This window comes from Erinaceus europaeus, chromosome 15 (assembly GCF_950295315.1).
Source record: "Erinaceus europaeus chromosome 15, mEriEur2.1, whole genome shotgun sequence".
Lineage (NCBI taxonomy): Eukaryota > Metazoa > Chordata > Mammalia > Eulipotyphla > Erinaceidae > Erinaceus > Erinaceus europaeus.
This window is the reverse complement of record NC_080176.1, coordinates 63,814,794-63,834,907: the sequence shown is the minus strand read 5'-3', so window position 1 is coordinate 63,834,907 and position 20,114 is coordinate 63,814,794. Positions and strand designations below refer to the sequence as shown.

The following is a 20,114-nucleotide window of genomic DNA, read 5'->3' as shown; positions in this document are numbered from 1 at the left end:
CAAAACCTGGAAGCAACCCAGGTGTCTAACAACAGATGAGTGGCCGAGTAAGTTGTGGTCTATATACACAATGGAATACTACTCAGCTATTAAAAATGGTGACTTCACTTTTTCAGCCCATCTTGGATGTAGCTTGAAGAATTCATGTTAAGTGAGATAAGTTAGAAACAGAAGGATGAATATGGGATGATCTCACACTCAGGCAGAAGTTGAAAAACAAGATCAGAAGAGAAAATACTAAGCAGAACCTGGACTGGAGTTGGTGTTTTGCACTAAAGTAAAAGACTGGGGTGGGTGGGTGGGGAGAATACAGGTCCATGAAGGATGCTAAATGACATAGTGGGGGTTGTATTGTTAAATGGGAAACTGGGGAATGTTATGCATGTACAAACTATTGTATTTACTGTTGAATGTAAAACATTAATTCCCCAATAAAGAAATAAATTTTTAAAAAATAAAGAAAAAGAAAAAGACTCGGGGTGGGGGGGTGGGGGATTCCTGGAACGTGACGGCAGAGGACCCAGTGGGGGTTGTTTTGTTATATGGAAAACTGGGAAACAGTATGCATGTACAAACTATTGTATTTACTGTCAACTGTAAAATATTAATGCCAATAAAAAAATAAAATGGAAGTACCTTAGGATCCACCAAAAAAAAAAGAGTATCCTCTGTGCCTTCATCTTTTTTTTATTTCCTTTCGTTGCCCTTGTTTTATTGTTGTAGTTATTGTTATGACGTCATCGTTGTTGAATAAGACAGAGAGAAATGGAGAGAGGAGGGGAAGACAGAGAGGGGGAGAGAAAGACACCTGCAGACCTGCTTCACCCCCTGTGAAGAGACTCCCCTGCAGGTGGGAAGCCGGGGGCTCAAACCGGGATCCTTACGACTATCCTTGCACTTTGCGCCACCTGCGCTTAACCTGCTGAGCTACCACCCGACTCCCATTTATTTTTACTTTTATTAGATAAGACAGAAATTGAGAGAGGAAGGATATGGAATTATACCCCTGTTATCTTAAAGTCTTGTTAACTATCATTACATCATTAATAAAAATGTAAAAAAAGAAATTGAGAGAGGAGGGCAAGATAGAGAGGGAGAGAGAAAGAAAAAATGAGAAATCAGCAGTCTTGTTTCACCACTCATGAAGCTTTCTCCCAACAGGCTCACCACTGCCAAATTCCTACATAAATCCTTAGAAAGTGGTGGTCAGGCAGCGGCACACCCAGCTGAGTGCACATGTTAACATGCACAGAGACCTGGGTACTAGCCCCTACTCCTCACCTGCAGGGGACATGCATTGTGAGTGGTGAAGCAGTGCTACAGGTGTCTCTTTCTCTCTCTCTCTCCCTCTCCCTCTCCATTCCCCTCCTCTCTCTTTTTTAAAAATATTTATCTCTTTTTGTTGCCCTTGTTGTTTTTTATTGTTGTCGTTATTATTGTTGTCATTGTTGGATAGGACACAGAGAAATGGAGAGAGGAAGGGAAGACAGGGAGAGAAAGATAGACACCTGCATACCTGCTTCACTGCTTATGAAGTGACTCCCCTGCAGGTGGGGAGCCGGGGGCTCGAACCCGGAGCCTTATGCCAGTACTTGCACTTTGTGCCACATGCGCTTAACTCGCTGCGCTACCACCCGACTCCCCCCCTCCCCCATTTTTACCAGAGCAGTGCTCAGCTCTGGCTTATGGTGGTGCAGGGGGATTGAATTAGGGACTTTGGAGACTCAGGCATGACAGTCTGCTTGCATAACCATTATGCTATCTAGCCCTGACCTTGATTTCTCCCTATCCAATAAATAAAATGTTTAGCTTGTTGAGCACACATGTTGCAGTGCGCAAGGAGCCTGGTTCGAACCGCCAGTACCCACAAGCATGGGGAAAGCTTTATGAGTGGTGAAGCAGTGCTGCAGGTGTCTCACTATCTCTCTCCCTATCACCTCCTTTCCTCTCGATTTCTGGTTATCTTTATCCAATAAATAAATAAAGATACTATGAAAAAAGAAAATAATTAAATAAAAATAAATATTTTTATTCGTTTTTAAATGTTTTATAAAAAGGAAACACTGATAAAACCATAGTATAAGAGGGGTACAACTCCACACAGTTCCCACTGCCAGAACTCCGTATCCCATCCCCTCCCTTGATAGCTTTCCTATTCTTTATCCCTCTGGGAGTACGGACCCAGGGTCGTTATGGGGTACAGAAGGTGGAAGGTCTGGCTTCTGTAATTGCTTTCCCGCTGAACATGGGCGTTGACAGGTCGAGCCATACTCCCAGCCTGTCTCTCTCTTTCCCTAGTAGGGTGGGGCTTTGAGGAAGTGGGGCTCCAGGACACATTGGTGGGATTGTCTGTCCAGGGAAGTCTGGTTGACATCATGCTAGCATCTGGAACCTGGTGGCTGAAAAGAGAGTTAGCATATTAAACCTGTTGTTGTGCGTGAGCCGTGGAGAAGAGAGAGGAGGGGTCCGGAGCAAAGAGGAAACACAAATCTTTATTTGCACTGGCACCTCAGAGTTGGGTGCTAGAGAGGCAGGTTGAGCCACGTGGAGGTAGCGAAAATGGCTGCCTCACACAGTAACCTTTCCTGCATCTGAACACCGAAGTGAAGCGCTGGCAAGAGAACGAGGTGCGGAAGAAGAAGGGCTTTTATAGGAGCAGCTTTCGCGAGAATGGGAATGGGTAGGAGTAACCATAGCACTCCAGGATAGGATAATAACTCTCGTGAGAATGGGAGGGGGGAGGAGTAACCAAAGCACTCCAAATATCGCGGGGATATAGACAATGCCCTGAGGGCACAACATGGCTGAACAGGCACTCCCAGAATGTACCAACTCTCACGGGAACTAGAAGTAGCCTGAGGGGACAACATGGCAGATGTGACTGCATTGGGCACAATTTCCCAGCAAAGCCAAACAAGTTGTTGACTAATCATGAACCTAAAGGCTGGAATAGTGCAGATCAAGAGTTGGGGGGGTCCCCCGTTTTCTAAATAGCTACTAAGCCTATTTTAGTTATATTCCAAAGGACCCATGACTATACTAGTTCTGTTTCGTTTTTTTCTTTCTTCTTCTTCTTCTTTTTTCCCTGAACCTGAAATCTGATATGCAGGTGGATCTAAGTTATTGTCTGGGGAGTTGATGTCATGGCTGGAAAAAGGACCAGAAAGCTGGATCAGGGAAGAGAGTAGCTTCCAAATATAGGAAAGGTGTATAAATATTGTTGACTGTAAACTCCACCGATTTGATCTGATCTGGGGCCCATATTCAGCTTAGGAGCCTATGTGACCTCTGCATCCTTGTAGGTCTGAACTCACATTCTGTGGTCATGAGTAGGATCATTCCAAGCTGCCCCAATATCAGGACCCATCTTCCTCATGTGGAGCATAGAGTATGTTGTCCAGCCTCCCTTTGGAGGGTGCAACATTCTCTACCATTGTTGATCTAAGTTGAGGGCAAGGTACTATGGGGTCCCACAAAGGGGTCTATTGTGTTGTTCCTGATAGAGATGACTGGTGATATTGGGAAGAGGGATTTATTTGAGGTCTAGGTCCATCATGTCTGTTTGGGAATCTCAGGACTTATCGACCAGGGTCCCAGCTGATAATAAATGAATTTAATAAGCTTATTTAGTGGTCTGGGAGATGGCACAGTGGATAAAGTTTGAGGTCCTGAGTTAAATCCCCGGCAGCACATGTACCTGAGTAATGCTTGGGTCTTTCTCTTTCTCTTCCTCTCTTTTTCATTAATAAATACATTTTTTTTCTTTTTTTTAAATTTTTTTTAAAGTACAGTCACCTCCTCAGTGTTTTATTTTATTTTATTTATTTATTCCCTTTTGTTGCCCTTGTTTTTTTTTTTATTGTTGTAGTTATCATTGCTGTCGTTGTTGTTGGATAGGACAGAGAGAAATGGAGAGAGGAGGGGAAGACAGAGAGGGGGGAGAGAAAGATAGACACCTGCAGACCTGCTTCACCATTTATGAAGCGACTCCCCTGCAGGTGGGGAGCGGGGCTCAAACCGGGATCCTTATGCCGGTGCCTGTGCTTTGCACCACCTGCGCTTAGCCCGCTGCGCTACAGCCCGACTCCCAATAAAATATTTTTAAGGGAATCAGGCTGTAGCGCAGCGGGTTAAGCGCAGGTGGCGCAAAGCGCAAGGACCGGCATAAGGATCCTGGTTCAAGCCCTGGCTCCCAACCTGCAGGGGAGTCGCTTCACAAGCTGTGAAGCAGGTCTGCAGGTGTCTCTCTTTCTCTCCCCCTCTCTGTATTTCCCCCTTTTCTATCCATTTCTCTCTGTCCTATCCAACAACAATGACAACAATAACAACAACAATAATAACTACAACAATAAAACAGCAAGGGCAACAAAAGGAAATAAATAAAAATAAAATAAATATAAAATATATTTTTTTAAAAAGCATATTTAGGGATGGCAGTCTTTTGTTCCTGTGGCAATGTTTTGGGTGAAGCTATGTGAGGGGAGAGAGATGGGGCCAGTTAGTTGTTAGCGTGTTTCTGGGACACTCCAGGGAGCAGCTGAAGGTGGGAGTCTGCCCTAAGAAGAGAGTCCCAAGCTGAATGTCAGATCAGGGTGCACATGTGTTTGGAGCTACGGTACGGTGGTCCTGTCAGAGAGAACCGGGTGGTATGGCCACCCATACTGGCTCTGTCACCACCCAGGCTTCTTCCTACCAAGGGGGTGATTTGGTGGTCCACATATTGTGGGGTGGGAGACAGAGGAAGAAGGCAGCTACAACCTGCCACTTCTCACTTGGACTTGAGACTAAGGGGAAGGTATGTGCACCCACCTCACTGCCATAGCTGTGCAGCCAGGTAATAGGGCTGTGCACATCTACTGGAGCCGGGGGGCTCAACAGGTGTGTGTGGAGGGACGCACCACCGCAGACAGGTAAGGAGCATTCTAGAGGTTTAACAACAACAAAATCAGAATCTCTGAGCTAAGTGGTACACTGGGTAGAGCACACACATTACCATGTATAAGGACACAGGTTCAAGCCACAGGTCCCCACCTGCAGGGAGGAAGCTTCATGAGCAGCGAAGCAGGTCTGCAAGTGTCTCTGCTTCTCTCTTCCTCTCAATACCTCTCTGTCTCTACCTCTTTATCTCCCTCCCCCTCTCTATTTTTATTTGTCTTATAAAGTAAAAAAAAAAAAAAAGGGAAAAGGGCTGGGGAGATAGCATAATGGTTATATAAAAGGCTTTCATGGACAGGCTGTGGGTATGGATCAACCAATCAATGTCCATATCCAGCAGAGAAGCAATAGCATCAAGCTAGAACTCCTTCCTTCTGGCCCCCCAGAAGAATTTTACTCCATACTCCAGAGAGAGAAATTTTAGGGGAAGATGACCAGAAGGCTCTGAGCCCCAGTTCCACTGGAACCTTAGTTTTTTGCACCATCACTGAGAAGGAAGAGATTCTGGAGAACACTTGAGGAAGTCAGATGATGTTTCTCTTATTTGAGAGGGAAGAGGAAAAAGAAAGGGCAACTATGAGATGGTTTCACTCATACCTGGTATATAGAAAATTGAAACACATGGACTTGGGGAAAGAAAAAAAATATATATATTCAACCCATAACTATGATCTTAGGAGAACTATGGTGGTTACTGTTGGGGATGGGGAGGATACACAGAACTCTGGTGGTGGGTCTGGTATGGAATTATATCCCTATTATTATATAATCTTTTAAATCACTAATAAATTTTTTTTAATTAAAGAAAAATATAAGTCTTTTGGGCTGAGGAAACAGCATAATGGTTATACAAAAGACTTTCCCTGAGCCTCTGAGCTCCCACGTTCAATCCCCAGCACCACTACAGGCCAGAACTGAGCAGTGCTTTGGTTTTCTCTGTGTATTTCTCTCTGGATCAGTCTCTCCTCTCTCTCTCATTAAAAGAAAAATGTAATAATAATAAGTGGGGCCAGGTGGTGGTGTGCCTGGTTGATTGCATATGTTACAGTGCGCGATGACCCAGTTTCGATCCTCTGGTCCCTACCTCCAGTAGGAAAGCTTTGCAAGTGCTGAAGCAGGGCTGCAGGTGTCTCTCTGTCTCTCTCCCTTCTTGTCACCTCCTTCCCTCTTGATTTCTGGTTGTCTTTTTTTTTTTTTGTTTTGTTTTTCTTTTCTTTTTCTTTTTATTATTTTATTTTATTTATTTATTCCCTTTTGTTGCCCTTGTTGTTTTATTGTTGTAGTTATTATTGATGTCGTTGTTGTTGGATAGGACAGAGAAGAATGGAGAGAGGAGGGGAAGACAGAGGGGGAGAGAAAGACAGACACCTGCAGACCTGCTTCACCGCCTGTGAAGGGACCTGCCTGCAGGTGGGGAGCCGGGGGTTCGAACCGGGATTCTGACACCGGTCCTTGAGCTTAGCGCCGCCACCTGCGCTTAACCCGCTGCGCTACAGCCCGACTCCCTCTGGTTGTCTTTATCCAATAAATAAAAATAAAATAAATAAAATTTTTAAATATGGGCCGGAACATAGCTCAGTGGGTTAAGCACATATGGCGTGAAACTTAAGGACTGGCGTAAGGATCCCGGTTGGAGCCCCTGGCTCCACACCTGCAGGGGGGTTGCTTCACAAGCGGTAAAGCAGGTCTATAGGCATCTTTCTCTCCCCATCTCTGTCTTCCCCTCCTTTCTCCATTTCTCTCTGTCTTATCTGGCAACAACATCAATAACAATAATAACCACAACAATGATAAAAACAAGGGCAACAGAAAAGGAAAAATAAATAATTTTTTAAAAAAAAATTTAAATAAATCCGAGCAAAGGAAGTTATAGCAAAGGTGGGGTGGTGGCCAGCTGGGTGACCAAGTGCAGAGCCAGGTCTGGCATCAGAGGCAGGTCTATCAGGCCTCAGAGAAGGTGAAGGCTGTGTGGCCTGAGGTGTGGCTCCACTGGCAGAGCACTGGACAGTTGTTTGTAAGGTTCCCTGTTTGATCCCCAGTGCTGCATGTACTGGAGTGATGTTCTGGTTTGTTCCTCTTGTCCTCTCCGTCTCATGTGAAACTCACAGGTAATAAAATGGGAGCCAGGCGGTGGCACACCTTTGGGGGGGTGGGGGCTTTAGGAATAAGGAAGCAGTGCTGCAGGTGTCTCTTTATCTCTCCCTTCCTTCTTGATTTCTCTCTGTCTCTATCAAATATCTAATAAATAAAATATTTTAAAAAATAAACTAAAATAAATCTTGGAGAAGAGGAAGAAGGAAAGGGTAGGGTAGATAGCACAATGGTTATGCAAAGAAACACTCCATGGCTGAGGCTCCAATTCTTCTGCTAGCGTTCGTTTGCCCTTCTTCTGTAGCCAGTCAACAGCATCAGGTTGAGCCTGATGTAAAGTTTCGAGACCTCCTTTGAATCTGGAGAGGTGGCAGTCGTTGGCTATGTGGGTCATAGTCTGTCTGGAGCCGCAGGGGCAGTTCGGGTCGTCTCTGGCTCCCCAGCGATGGAACATAGCGGCGCACCGGCCATGGCCTGTTCGATAGCGATTGAGGAGGGCCCAATCATAACGTGCTAGGTCAAAGCCGGGTTGACGCTTGCAGGGGTCTGTGATGAGGTGATTGTTCTTTACCTCAGCTGACTGCCAGCTCTGTTTCCAAGAGTCTGGAACAGAGAAGTTCAGTGTAGGCATAGGGGACCAGATTGGGTGACGAGACGTCAAGCGTTGGACAGGGTGGGCGAAGATATCCGTGTATATTGGCAGGTCCGGTCGAGCGTAGACGTGGGAAATGAACTTAGATGATGCCGCATCCCGACGAATATCTGGCGGGGCGATGTTGCTAAGAACTGGCAGCCATGGAACCGGGGTGGAACGGATGGTTCCAGAAATTATCCTCATGGAGGAATATAATTTGGAATCCACCAAGTGGACATGAGGGCTACGGAACCATACTGGGGCACAGTATTCTGCAGTGGAATAGCATAATGCCAGAGATGATGATCGTAGTGTGGAAGCGCTCGCGCCCCATGAGGAGCTGGCCAGTCTTGCAATGATGTGATTCCTCGCGCCCACCTTTGCTGCAGTTTTTATGAGATGTTCGTGAAATGACAGGGTGCGATCGAGAGTAACGCCAAGATAGACTGGCTGGGCTTCATGCCGGATTCTCGTACCGCCAAGCTGCACATTAAGCTCATGCGAGGCCGAGGCATGGTGTAGATGGAAAACAGATGATATCGTTTTTTGCAGTGCTAGGGATTAGTCGCCATTTTTTACAGTAATCAGATATCAGAGACATGTCTTTCGTGAGTGTTTCCTCGAGGATGTCGAACTTGGATGCCTGAGTTGCACAGCAGATGTCATCGGCGTAGATGAACTTCCTTGAAGAAGTTTCTGGGAGGTCATTGATGTAAATATTAAATAGCGTAGGAGCCAGAACAGAGCCCTGGGGGAGGCCACTTGAGACAAGTCTCCATCTGCTAGACTTGTCACCCAGATGCACCCGGAATCTTCTGTTTTGGAGAAGAAACCATATAGTGTTGGCCACCCATGGAGGCGGCATCTTGAGATCTTGACTAGGAGACCACGGTGCCAGACCGTGTCATAGGCTGCTGTGAGATCAACAAAGACAGCGCCCGTCTTTAAATTCTTCTGGAATCCATTTTCAATGTAAGTTGAGAGGGCCAGGGCTTGTTCGCAGGTAGATGCAATGACCCAAGTCCAATCCCCCACATCACCATAAACCAGAGCTTATCAGTGCTCTGGTTAAAAAAGAAGAAGAAGTAAAGGAGCAAAAGTAGAGAAGCAGGGGAAGAAGAAAGTGAGAGGCGATGGAGGGGGGGGAGACAGCAAAATGGCGACGCAAAGGACTCCCTGCCTGAGTCTCAGGGGTCCCAAGTTCAGTCTTCAGCACCGCTATAAAGCAGAGCTAAACAGTGCTCTGGTTTTTTCTATGTCTTTCTGTATTTCATTAAAATAAAAACAAAATAAATTAAAAAGAGGAGGAGAAAACAGAAGGTGGGAGGGAGGGAGGGAGGGAGGGAGGGAAGGTCAAAGTCAGTCTCTCAAGGAGGCTTCTGTGGGAGGTGAGGACAGTCACCTGCTGGGAATGGGGAGGGACAGGCCATCAGTGAGTGTGGGGGTGGGGCCAGGAGCCCTCCAGCCCCAGGGCAGAGCTGATCTGGGCGGGCTGGCCCTATTGTCCCTCCCCAGAGGAACTCGGGAATGCCTTGACTTGGAGGTGACCTGTGCCCTCTCCCTGGCCTCATTCCTGACAGGTTCTGCAGAGATAAACTAATCTAATCTCATGGAGTCAGAAAGGAGAAGCCTTACAGAGAGGTTAGGCGACTTTCTCAAAGGTCTCACAGCGCCAGGCGGCCCAGGGACTTGGAGGAATCCTCGGCTCCTGGCGCCTGGCTCCGGAGAATGTTAACTGCTCTGCAGACATTATTCTCCCTGGAGCTCAGCCCGTCCCAGCCATTCAGGGAGTGTGTGTGTGTGTGTGTGTGTGTGTGTGTCTGTGTCTGTGTGTGTGTGTGTGTGTGTGTGTGTGTGTATGTGTGTGTACTTGGGTGAGTGACATCCCTTTTTCACATTCACACCAAATAACCAGAGCTTGGAGTTGGGGGACAGCTGGGTAGGGGAGTCCTGAGACCATCATGCCAAAGCCACAGCAGCAGGGCCAGGAGAAGTGGAGACAAGGGGACAGGCCTGACTTCTCTGTCCCCTCCTCCTTCCTGCCCGGTGGGTTGGCACCCAGGGACCCACTGTAGGAATCCTCTTTATGATGATGATGGTGATGACAGGTCACCAGGGTCTGGAAGCAGAGTCATCAACAAAAGGAACAGGTTGTCTCCCAGCCTTGGGGTCTCTATGCTCCCAGCCCCATTGGAGTTAAAAGCTGAGGCCGGCTGAGAATTCCAGGGGATGGAGGGAGGTGCGCCTGTGGGAAGTAGGATCTGCTAATCTTATCCCCTGGGCGCTGAGGAATTTGGCAGGGCCTGGAGGAAGGGGCTGGGGACAGGCTGGCCTCCGCCTATCTGCCAGGCCCTGGAACTGGGGCCCTCATTATTAATACCCACTATCAGCCTGAGATAAGCGGTTCCTCCCGCAGACCAGACACGGGAGCCTCCAGCCAGGAACCAGGAACCAGATGAAGAAATGCCAGACTCAGCGCCACTGGCTTTTGTCCCAGCAACTAATCGCTGGCAAGAGGCCAACAGCCTATGTCCAAAGTGGTCCCCCCAATCCCACCCTGCCTCCCCCAATGCCAGGAGCACCTGCAGATGTGCTGCCCCTCATACCCTCCCCCCGCCTGACAGCCAGCTGTACCCCGCCTCTCTGTGAGGCCCCCACCTTGGTTCTTCTGTATGAAGCAGGGACTACCTGGGATGTTTGAGATGGGGATCTCCCTCCCCCATCCCCAGTTTGGTGCTATTATTGTTATTATTATTATTAAAACAAAGAGAGAAGGGAATCAGGCTGTAGTGCAGCAGGTTAAGCACACGTGGCACAAAGCGCAAGGACCGTCTTAAGGATCCCTGTTCAAGCCCCCCCCCCACTCCCCACCTGCAGGAGAGTCACTTCACAGGCCGTGAAGCAGGTCTGCAGGTGTCTGTCTTTCTCTCCCCCTCTCTGTCTTCCCCTCCTCTCTCCATTTCTCTCTGTCCTATCCAACAACGATGACATCAACAATAATAACTACAACAATGAAAAACAAGGGCAACAAAAGGGAAAATAAATATAAAAATAGAAATAAAAAAATTAAAAAAAAAAACAAAGAGTGAAAGAGACCACAGCACTGAAGCTACCTTCAATATGATAGGGAGATGAGGAAATAGCATAATGATTATGCAAAAAGATTTTTTGTGTCTGAGGCACCAAAGGTGCCAGGTTCAATCCCCAGCACTACCAGAAGCCACAAATGAACAGTGTTCTGGTAAGAAAGAAAGAAAAGAAAAGAAAAGGAAGGAAGGAAGGAAGGAAAGAAAGAAAGGGAACCAATCTGGTGGAGGCTGGGCTTGAACCTGGGTCCAATATAGCAAAGCAGCACACTGTTCAAATGAGCTATTAATATTTTACCATGCCCTCAGCCCCAGGGCCCAGTCAGCCTCTCCCCTTCCTTCTAAGTAGCCTGGGAGAGGCAAGCTGTGAGTGCACAATTCAGCAAGTCACAGGAACAAAACTACCCAATTGTCAGACCTTAAGAGCAAGCAGGGGACCTGGTAGAGTGCACACATTACTGCAGGGACCTGAGTTCAAGTCCCTGGTCCCCACCTGTACAAGGGAAGGGTCAGGGGCAGTGAGGCAGCACTGCATGTGTCTCTCTTTCTCCCTTCCTCCATTTCTCCCCCCTCCCTCTCAACTTTTCGGCCTCTATTGAGAAGAAGGAAGAGGAGGAAGAAAGACAAGACAGAAACAAAAAGGAAAAATAATAACACATGGCCACTGGGAGCAATGGATTTGTTGTGCAGGCAACAACTAAGAAAATAGTAAATCAATAAAGAGGAAACAGGTTGAATGGGCAGGGGCTGGGGGAGTCTGTCATCTCAGCTCATTCCAGGGGCTGACCTCCACCTTTCCTCTAAGTCCTATGTGTCCCCAGAGGGTTTCCCCTGAGGACCAGAAATCTGGGCCAAGTCAGAAAGTCTCTTTGGGGATTCAGCTCATGTCTCCCCCAAGCACTGGGTAGCCTGCTTTTTGGGGTCCAGCAGGAATGTCTCAACCCCTCATGGAAGCTTGACTGTACCTGGCTTTGATGGTAGCCTGGCCTGCTCAGAACCTACCCAGGCCTCAGCACCCTGCCTCCAGTGATCTCCCCCAGGCTGTAAGGGGCTCCCTTCCCAGACTGAGCTGCAGACAGGCCAGGGGATGACCCCACAGCCCTCAGGCAGCCCCAGTGCTGGGCAGTCTTAAGTGGTGGTGGAGGGGGCTGAGTCCCCCGTGGCCTCCTCCCAGAGCTGGGCCCAGGCAGCAGGGAGGGCCCAAGACAATGCCAACCACACGGAGCCCGCTGGGCTTTGCAGAAAAACACTGCTCTCTTCCTCAGCTTAGTACATTCTGGAAAACTTTTAAACAAAGAAACCACGTGGGGGAGAGTGGAAAGGGGAGGGAGAAGGAAAGGCAGAGGAGGGCAACTTTTTCCCCCAGAATACTTATTTCTCTCTGCATAGCCAAGCAAGGCCTAATCCCAGCAGTTCTGGGGCCAGATTCAATAAAAACAAAAACAAAACAAAACAAAAAAAAACACCAAAAAAAATCCGCTGTCTGCAGAGGCCTGAGCAAAGCCACAGAAAATAAATATGTGGCATGTCCAGCCTCCTGCAGCCTGGAGCTGGGTTCCCCTGCCACCAGGCCCAGTGGGCTAGGGACCCAGTGTGAGATCTGCTCCCTAGGAAGCCCCTTACAAGGACCCAGTTTCCGAGGAAAACTGAGGAGTCAGTTTCCGGTGTGGAAGGAGGAGCAGAGGAGAGTGGGGTTGAGGGCGGTGGAAAGGCCAGAAAAGGTCTCTCTGTTCTGCTTTGTGCCAAATAATACTGGGGTGAGAGCCTCTACCCGACTCCCACACTTCCACTTCCACTGTGTCTCCTCAAAGGCATCCTGGTGTCCTCATGAGAACGAAGTGGGGTCCATCTTGGGGAAAGCAAAGGCAGGAAGAACAGTCAGAGCTGGGGAGAGGCATAGTGGTTCTGCAAAGAGTCTCTCTCTCTCTTTTTTTTTTTAACCAGAAAACTGCTCAACTCTGATTTATGGTGGTGTGGGAGATTGAACCTGGGATTTTGGAGCTTCAGGTATGATTCTTTTGCATAACCATGTTATCCACCCCCACCCACAAAAAGACTTTCATACCCAAAGCTCCCAAGGTCCCAGGTTCAATCCTTAGCACCACTTTAAACCAGAGTTGAGCAGTGCTCTTGTCAACATAAGAAAACTGGGCTGAGGAGACAGTTTAGCGGTTATGCAAAAGGATTCCAGGTTCATCTCCTGCCAGAGCCCAGCAGGGCCCTGGAGAAAAGGGAAGAGGAGATGGGGAGGGGAGGGAGAGAGAGAGGGAAGGAGAATGGAAGGGGAGAAGGAAGGAGAGGGGAGGAAGAGGGAAAGGAGGAGGAGGAGGGGCAGCTAGGAGAGAAAGAAACAAACTCTGGGTCACTGACAGCAGAGTTGGACAGAGCCTCAAGGGCTAAGTGGGTCAGATTCTCATAAGCAGAGGAGTTGTGGACACATTCCAAGGTGAGGGGCTTTTCCAGGACAGAAGGGGAGCAAGGGGGAGGCAAGTGGGAGATAGAAATGGAAGCAGCTGCTGGTGTGCCTTGTGTAAGAGTCCTGACCCCATCGAATTGGAGGAAACTTTGGTGCTGTGGTGCCTTTTATTCTCTCGCTGCCTCTTGTTAGAGAGAAAAAAGAGAGGGGAGGAGAAGGAGGAAGGAGGAAGGAAGGAAAAAAGGTTAAAGACTGACAGGGGGCAACTTCAACCCCACCAGGATCTAGATATCAACCCCCCTCCCGCCAGCTTTCTAGGGGATTATATATACGTCAATGCCTTTGTTTTGAGGATGTTCCTCCTACCCCCCTTTCTCCTCTTTCTGCTTCTGCTGCTGTTCCTCCTCTTCTTCCTTCCTTCTTTTCTTTCTTTTTTATTATCACCAGGGCCTCAGTCCTTCAGGCCAACTTTTTCAGATAGAAAGACAGAGATAGAAGTGGGTCCAGGTGGTGGCATGCCTGGTTGAACGCACACGTTCCAGTGCTCAAGGACACGAGGCCAAGCCCCCGGTCCCCACCTGCAGGGGGAAAGCTTCACGAGTGGTGAAGCAGGGCTGCAGGTGTTTCTCTGTGTCTTTCTCTCTATCTCCCTCTCCCTTTCAATTTTTTTCTGTCTCTATCCCATAAATAAAAAATAAATTAAATACTTAAAAAAAAAAAAAGAGGGAGTAGGGCGGTAGCACAGCGGGTTAAGCACACGTGGTGCAAAGAGCAAGGACCGGCTAAGGATCCCTTTCGAGAGGAGTCCCCAGCTCGCCACCTACAGGGAAGTCGATTCACAGGCGGTGAAGCAGGTCTGCAGGTGTCTATCTTTCTCTCCCCCTCTCTGTCTTCCCCTCCTCTCTTCATTTCTCTCTGTCCTATCCAACAAGGACAACAACAATAATAACTACAACAATAAAACAACTAGGGCAGCAAAAGGGAATAAATAAATATTTAAAAAGAGAGAGAGAGATACAGGAAAAGACTCCACAACTCCAAAGCTGCCTCCAGTGCTGTGGGGACTGGGCTCAAAACTGGGCGAAGCACAGGGTGGAGCAGAGGCACTAGCCAGGTGAATTGTCCTGCTGGTCCCAAAGCGTTGTGTTCTTCTTTTTTTTTTTTTTTGGGGGGGGGGTTGGTAGGGGCTTTGCACCTGTGTTTCAACTGCTGCCAAAGGACACTCTCCACCCCCTTATGTTCAGACTGAGAGAAAAAGAAACAAAGAAGGGGGACAGCACAACATCACCCCCCCCATTAGGGAAGCATCTCGTAGTGCCATGGAAAGACTGGGGGCTCCAGGCCTGAGCTCTGTCTGATGCAGGTTGAGCCTGGCCAACCCTGGCTCACACATTCAGCCACTCAGAGGACCTGGTGGGGCAGCCCTGGAGGGTCACGGGCTTGCCCTACAAATATGTTCCCCTGAGACAAGGCTCCACCCTCATAAATGACTCTGTAAACTTAAAGGCTGTTCTTCCAAGTTCCTATTTATTTATTTAAGGCTTATTTAGATTTTTAAAGCATGTATTTACTTGTTTTGATATTTATTTATTTAGTTAGTTACTTTTTTTTTTTTGTCTCCAGGGTTATTGCTGGGGCTTGGTGCCTGCACTACGGAATCCACTGTTCCTGGAGTCCTGGAGGCCACTTTTTTCATTTTTTTTTTAAAATCATTTTTAGCTTGGGAAAAATTACAAATAGTACTATTATGACCTTATTTTATTTTATATTATTTATTTATTTATGAGAAAGGAAGAGAGAGAGTGGGCAGGGGTAGATGGCATAATGGTTATGCAAAGAGACTCTCATGCCTGAGGCTTCAAAATCCCAGGTTCAATCCCCTGAACCACCAGAGCTGAGCAGTGCTCTGGTAAAATAAATAAATAAATAAATAAATAAATAAATAAATAAACAGGAAGAGAGAGAGAGAGAGAGAAAGAACTAGACATCACTCTGGTACATGTGCTGCTGGGGATTGAACACAGGACCTCATGCTTGAGTCTAGTGCCACCTCCCGGACCACCATTAAAAAAAAATAGGGAGTTGGGTGGTAGTGCAGCGGGTTAAGCCAGGTAGCGCAAAGCACAGGAACTGGTGTAAGGATCCCAGTTCAAGCCCCTGGCTCCCCACCTGCAGGGGAGTCCCTTCACAGGCGTTGAAGCAGGTCCGCAGGTGTCTCTCTCTCCCCCTCTCTGTCTTCTCCTCCTCTCTCCATTTCTCTCTGACCTATCCAACAACGATGACATCAATAACAACAACAATAATAACTACAACAACAATAAAAAACAAGGGCAACAAAAGGAGAAGTAAATAAATAAATATAAAAAATTATATATATATATATATATATAGGCTAGGATAGAGAGAAATTCAATGGGGAAAGAAAGATAGAGAAGGAGAGAAAAAGATGCCTGCAGACCTGCTTCACTGCTCATGAAGCGACCCCCCTGCAGGTAGGGAGCTGGGGCTCAAACTCGGATCCTTGCACAGGCCTTTGTGCTTCATACTATGTACGCTTAACCTGGTGCAATACTGCCCAGTCACCATTAGTTAGCTACTTTGGATAAAGATAGAGAGAAATTGAGAGGGGAGAGGTAGAGAGAAAGAGAAGCACCTGTAGCACTGCTCCACCGCTCATGAAACTTCCCTCCTGCAGGTGGGGGTCAGGATGCTTGCATTCCTGTCCTTGTGTGCTATGACACACATGCTCTACTAAGTGTACCACCTCCCAGCCCTTGTGTTTATTTTAAAATAGCTATTTTTTTATGAGAGGGAGAAAGAGAGACAGACCAGAGCACTGCTCATCTCTAGCTTATGGTGGTGCTGTGGATGGAATCTGAGAGCTCAGAGCCTCAGGCATGAAAGTCTGGTGTAATCACAGGTGTAATCTCCCCAGCCTCTAAATTGTATTTATTTGTTTGTTTGTTTTATATATTTATTTTTATGAGAGACGCAGAGAGGAAAAAGCAAAGTCATACTGAGCTCTAGTTTAGGGCAGTGCCTGGAGTTGAACCTAGAACCTTTGGGGCCTCAAACATGCAAATCCTGAGCTCATCTTCCAGAGCCTGTTTACTCTATGAGAAAGACCAGGACACTTGGGTGTGGGGGCCAGCACAGTAGCTCTGCACTCTACCTATGGAATTGTTTCCCTGGCTGCTTTAAGAAAACAGTAATAAATTTAAAATTTACATGTGTGTGTGTTTATTTCATTTTAATGAGAAACAGAGAGAGCAGAGCATGCTCAGCTCTGGCTTATGCTGGTGCTGGTGATTGAACCTCAGACCTTGGAACCTCAGGCAGGATCTTTCGCATCATTGTTTTTACTGTTTCCCTGGTCCCACCCCAAGTTTGTATTTAAAGAGATAACTTCTGAAAAGATGGGGGGGGGAGGCAGTAGTGCAGCGGGTTAAACGCACATGGAGCAAAGCACAAAGACCAGGACCGGTGTAAGGATCCCAGTTCGAGCCCCCAGCTCCCCACCTGCAGGGGAGTCGCTTCACAGGCGGTGAAGCAGGTCTGCAGGTGTCTGTCTTTCTCTTCCTCTCTCTGTCTTCCCCTCCTCTCTCCATTTCTCTCCTATCCAACAACAACAACATCGATAACAACAATGATAAACAACAAGGGCAACAAAAAGGGAAAAAATGGCTTCCAGGAACAGTGGATTTGTAGTGCAGGCACCCACTGAGCCCCAGCAATAACTCTGGAGGCAAAAACAAAACAAACAAGCAAGCAAAACAACTTCTGAAAATACTGATCTCCAAACATACCTGCCTTTGACCCAGCTCCTCAGGAGAAGGTGGGGTGCTCTACCCCCCCCCCAGGATTTGCAGGCTCTTTTGTACAAAAGAGGAAACCCGAAGACGGAAGTGGATGAGCCCATGGTGCTCAGCTGCACAGCTCATGGCCCTGTGGGTGGTGTGAAAACAGCTTGGGGGTGTTGGGGAGATAGCATAAGAGTTATGTAAAAAGACTTTCGTGCCTGAGGAGTCAGGGTTCCCAGAGCTGAGCAGTGCTCTGGCAGAAAAAGAAAAAAGGAAAGGAAGGAAGAAAAGAAAATCATCTCGGCTTCTGGGATACAAGGGACTTTAGCTCTTTTGTGGTGCTAAGTCAATCATCCGAACTTCAAGTCTCTACAATACCCCCAAAGGACCAGAATTTAAATAGGAAAGACTTCTGAGCAGCAGTCAAAACAGATGTTAAGTACTCATGCTTAAAAACACACTCTTTCTGTGTTGGGGAGACTTTGGTCAAAACCTCTGAACTTACACTTAGACAGCTGTAACCATCTACAAAAGCTGAACTGGGGATGAGAAAAAAGGGGAAGTATTGTAAAAGAAAAGGAAAAAATTGGCCCAGTTCAGCTGTTTGCTCATTAGCTGTAGGATGAGAAGCTCAACCCACCATGACCCGCTGAAGTCATAGCCCGGGAAAATGACAGAATTCATGTAGGGGACCAAAGTCACCAAAAAAGGGTTCAAAGACAGATTAAAACCTGGGAAGTGGTGCAGTGAGCAGAGCATCTGACTTGTAAGCATGAAATTTGGAGTTCGATCCCTGGCATTGAATATGTCAGAATGATGCTCTGGTTCTCTCTCTCATAAATAAGTAAAGAAGTAAAATGCAAACCCCCCCCCCCCATTTCACCCCTTAGATCTACTGAATCAGAGTCTCCAGGGCCTGGTCCTGCACCTGAGGCTCACACAAAGAATATAAACCAGAGGACTCACCTGCTAGAGGGCACTGAGTTCAAGCCCTGGGCTACCACATGGGAGAGTCTGCAGGGGGAAGCTCCACAGTTGGTGAAACCGGACTGTGATGTCTCTCCATCTCTCTATCTCTCACCCTCCATAGAGAGAAAAGAAAAAACCGCTGCCCAGAGTGGTGGAGTCATGTAGACACTGATTTCCGGTGTTAACCCTAGTGGCAATAAATAAGTTGAATAGGGGCCAGGCGGTGGCACACCTGGTTAAGCGCACACACTACAGTGCACAAGGACCTGGGTTCAAGCCCCTGGTCCCCAACTGCAGGGGGAAAACTTCACAAGTAGTGAAGCAGGGCTGCAGGTGTCTCTCTGTCTCTCTCCATCTCTATCTCCCCTTCCTCTCAATTTCTCTGTCTCTATCCAATAATAAATAAAGTTTTTAAAAAATAATTAATTAATTAAACCTAAAACCAATAGTAGGTAATTTGTTTTCCTTTCTTTAATTAAATGGGACAGAGAAATTGAGAGAGGATGGGGAGGTAGAGAGGGAGAGAAAGACAGATACCTGCAGACCTGCTTCACTGATACCTTGCAGGTGGGGAGCGGGGGCTTGAACCCAGGCTCTTGCACTGCATAATATGCACGCTTAACTGGGCGCACTACTGCCTAGGCCCTTGTTTCCTTTCTTTTCTACTTCTTTTTCAATTGCCACCAGGGTTATCACTGACCCTCAGAGCCTGCACAATAAATCCACCACTTCTAGCAGCCATATTTTATCTTTTTTTCCTTTTTTTTTTACTTGTATTTTTATTTGATAAGACAGAGAGACATTGAGAGGCATGGGAAAGATAGAGGAGAGAGACAGAGAGACACCTGCAGCACTGCTTCACCACTTGTGAACTTTCCCTCCTGCAGATGGGGACTGGGAGCTGAACACAAGTCCTTGCATAGAGAACGTGGGTGTACGGTGTGGTCTGGTAGGTGGTTCAGTGGATAAGGTGCTGGACTCTCAAACATGAGGTCAAACACTCACGAAAGACATGTCTCTGATATCTGATTACTGTAAAAAATGGCGACTAATCCCTAGCACTGCAAAAACGGTATCATCTGTTTTCCATCTACACCATGCCTCGGCCTCGCATGAGCTTAATGTGCAGCTTGGTGATACGAGAATCCGGCATGAAGCCCAGCCAGTCTATCTTGGCGTTACTCTCGATCGCACCCTGTCATTTCACGAACATCTCATAAAAACTGCAGCAAAGGTGGGCGCGAGGAATCACATCATTGCAAGACTGGCCAGCTCCTCATGGGGCGCGAGCGCTTCCACACTACGATCATCATCTCTGGCATTATGCTATTCCACTGCAGAATACTGTGCCCCAGGATGGTTCCGTAGCCCCCATGTCCACCTGGTCGATTCCAAATTATATTCCTCCATGAGGATAATTTCTGGAACCATCCGTTCCACCCCGGTTCCATGGCTGCCAGTTCTTAGCAACATCGCCCCGCCAGATATTCCTCAGGATGTGGCATCATCTAAGTTCATTTCCCACGTCTACGCTCGACCGGACCTGCCAATATACACGGATATCTTCCCTCACCCTGTCCAACGCTTGACGTCTCGTCACCCAATCTGGTCCCCTACGCCTACACTGAACTTCTCTGTTCCAGACTCTTGGAAACAGAGTTGGCAGTCAGCTGAGGTAAAGAACAATCACCTCATCACAGACCCCTGCAAGCGTCAACCCGGCTTTGACCTAGCACGTTATGATCGGGCCCTCCTCAATCGCTATCGAACAGGCCATGGCCGGTGCGCCGCTATGTTCCATCGCTGGGGAGCCAGAGATGACCCGAACTGCCCCTGCGGCTCCAGACAGACTATGACCCACATAGTCAACGACTGCCACCTCTCCAGATTCAAAGGAGGTCTCGAAACTTTACATCAGGCTCAACCTGATGCTGTTGACTGGCTACGGAAGAAGGGCAAACGCTAGAAGAAGAAGAAGGTGCTGGACTCTCAAACATGAGGTCCTGAGTTCAGTCCCCGGCAGCACATGCACCAGAGTGATATCTTGTCCTTTCTCTCTCTCCTCCTATCCCTCTTATTAATAAATAAATAAAATATATTAAAAGAGAGAGAAATTGCATGTGTGCAACTGCCTGGCCCCAGCAGATGCTATCTTTTTCTTATTATTATTATTCCCTTTTGTG

The 20,114-nt window shown here is 47.5% G+C and overlaps 1 long non-coding RNA gene across 1 annotated transcript; it reads right to left on the bottom strand.

Annotated features, from left to right (window-relative positions):
* Positions 1 to 2,014: 2,014 nt before the first annotated feature.
* Positions 2,015 to 18,896, bottom strand: LOC132533167 (uncharacterized). Its single transcript, XR_009545078.1, has 2 exons — positions 18,777 to 18,896; positions 2,015 to 2,399 (listed from the first exon to the last, which is right to left on the bottom strand). It is a non-coding gene; the product is annotated as an uncharacterized LOC132533167 (long non-coding RNA).
* Between the last annotated feature and the right edge of the window lie 1,218 nt (positions 18,897 to 20,114).